General features: G+C 59.1%; 1 long non-coding RNA gene across 1 annotated transcript; it reads right to left on the reverse strand.

Annotated features, from left to right (window-relative positions):
• Nucleotides 1–493: 493 nt before the first annotated feature.
• On the reverse strand, nucleotides 494–2,198 carry LOC126961049 (uncharacterized). Its single transcript, XR_007728175.1, has 3 exons — nucleotides 2,084–2,198; nucleotides 1,010–1,149; nucleotides 494–921 (listed from the first exon to the last, which is right to left on the reverse strand). It is a non-coding gene; the product is annotated as an uncharacterized LOC126961049 (long non-coding RNA).
• Nucleotides 2,199–2,560: the final 362 nt, after the last annotated feature.

The following is a 2,560-nucleotide window of genomic DNA, read 5'->3' on the forward strand; positions in this document are numbered from 1 at the left end:
TGACCCAGTACTGATCCTGGCCACCTCATGGGGACCCTACTGAGAGCAACTTGGTCCAAGGATGGGGCAGAAGCCAGACCGCGGGTGCTGCAGAGTGCTCGTCCCAGAAGCTGTGCTGGGAACTTGTGTTGGAACACCAGGGTTGGCTCTCCCCAGGACCTTGTGCCCTCACCCTCCAGCCTTGGTCTTCTCTCCGGGTCACAGCCCACCCTCCATTGGATGCAGACACTGACATCCTGGGCACTTCAACTGAGAAAGTCCAAAGCAGCCCTCCTGGGGGTACTGGTCCTGCCCATCCCCATCTCCTAAGGGTCTGCCCACTCCACAAGACCGCTGGGCCAAGCTCCTCTATTTCTATAATTGCCATGGGAGCAGCTAGCGTGTGCCAGCCTTGCACTGACCCCTACCCTGACTGCACTTCCTCCCCTCCCTGCCTCTTCCCAAGTCACCATGGGGCTAAGTTAATATTCAGTGTTCACTTATTGCCACCATCTGGGCACAGTGGCTTACACCTGCAATCCCAGCACTTAGGGAGGCTGAGGTGGGAGATGGCTTGAAGCCAGGAGTTTGAGACCACCCTGGGCAACATGGCGAGACCCTGTCTCTACAAAACATAAATATATATAAAAAGGTCAGGTGTGGTGGCTCACGCCTGCAATCCCAGCACTGTTTGAGACTGAGGCTGATGCCGGAGGATCACTTGAGCCCAGGAGTTTGAGACCAGCCTGGGCAACATGGCGAGACCCCATCTCTACAAAAATACAAAATAAAATTAGCAGGTACAGTGGCATGCGCCTGTAGTCCCAGCTACACTACTTGGGAGGCTGAGGCAGGAGAATCACCCGAGCCTGGGAAGTTGAGCCTGCAGTAAGCCCTGTTCTCGCCATTGCACTCCAGCCTGAGCAACAGGAATGAGACTGTCTAAAAAAAAAAAAAAAAAGAAAATTACACCAGGGTGAAATTCTTTCCATGGCAGGGGACTGTGATCATGCTCCTTTCTGACAGATACCTCTATTCTCCGGAATTTCGGGTCGTCCCTTCCTCTCATCCTCCTCACCGTCCTCGGTGCAGGGCTCCATCCTACGCAACATTCCACAGGGGCACCTTTGCGTCTGTTTTCTGTTTGCTTGTTTCCTGGAAACCTCCCTCCTGGAATAAAAACATCTTTAAAAGCTAAAATTGATGACTGAGGAACTCCTGGGCCCACGCCCCTCTGGGGCCGGCCACCACCTCTGGGTAAAGCCCACATTTCCAACCGTCAGGCCACCCGGCTCTGCCCTCCCCTGCCTCACTGCTGGGGCGAGGAGCTCCCTCCCAGGCTGCTGCTGTCCCCGCTTTCCCCCAGCCCTGCCTCTCCCTCTGCCCACTTCCCACTCTCCCCTGCCCCCTTCCCACTCTCCCCTGCCCCCCCTGGTCCCTCCAGAATCCCTTAAAAGCAAAGCTCCCGGGGAGGATTGGGCGGGTTCCCCGGGTCCCCCACCCTCATCCCTTGCCCCCAGCCTAGCCAGCCTGGTGCCCACCCTGGCCTGGCCTCAACTGCTGTTTCCCGCTGCCACCTCTGTCCTCCCTCTGACCACCTTCTTCCCCGAGCCCTGGGGTTCAGGCACAGGCCCTGCCTCAGTGACCTCTGAGCTCAGCCTCCTTCTCAGCTCAGCCCTGGACAGAACCAGGGCTGGTGGGTATCCCCTCCCCCAGTGCCTGGCCCTGTCTCTTCCCCACTGTCTGGTCCTGAGTCCTTTCCCATGTCCATGGCTGGGTCCCACTGACACCTGGCTCTGACCCTGAGGGGAAGTGTCAGGCTGGGAGGAGCCACATTGGGAGCTGGGGCTCAGCCAGAAAGAGCAGGGTCTGTCCGGCCGCTGTCCTTTCTCTGAGCCACCACCCAGTACACAGCCTTGACGTGGGGCCAGTTACAGGTGCTGCAGGATGCTCCACGGCTGCCCCCAGAGGCAGCAGCTACTCAGCCCAGGGTGTCTACCAGGGGTGGGGGAGCCCTGCAGACGGTTCCCAACTATTCCTCCAGCTTGGAGGGAGGGCCAGGCCTGAGGCCCTCAAGGTGATCTCTGGCACCACCTTTGCCTACCTCTGGATGGCCCCCTGGAACCCACGAAGCTGCTCCACCCCTTCTTCTGGGAACGGTCAGTGCCTGTGAGCTTCCACTCATCCTCCGAAGCCGTGCCCTTGTCTCTCCTCCCTGCACCCCACCCCTGGTGTCCCTGCTGTGTCTTGGGCATCCCTGACTCTTCCCTTCTGCCTTGGCGCTGCCGGACGCTCCCTGGTGAGGGGTGCTGCTGCAGGCTGCCCCTGCCCGGGGGCCCAGGTCCTGGGCTCCTGCAAGTTCGTCTGGCGTCTTCCCTGCCAAGAGTCTGGGCTGGGAAGGAGGCTATTTTTAGCTTCTCTTATCCCCCGTAATTATGTTGCCTGTTTTGCCATGGTGCCTGGTGCAATCCTGCTGGAAAATGTCAGTATGTCTCTCCACACTCAGGGGACCTGGGGACGATGGGACCTACGCCCTGGGAGTGGGCGTGGTGGATGAGGGTGTTGGTCCAGGAGCTTCCTC

Source organism: Macaca thibetana, chromosome 8 (genome assembly GCF_024542745.1).
Source record: "Macaca thibetana thibetana isolate TM-01 chromosome 8, ASM2454274v1, whole genome shotgun sequence".
Classification (NCBI taxonomy): domain Eukaryota; kingdom Metazoa; phylum Chordata; class Mammalia; order Primates; family Cercopithecidae; genus Macaca; species Macaca thibetana.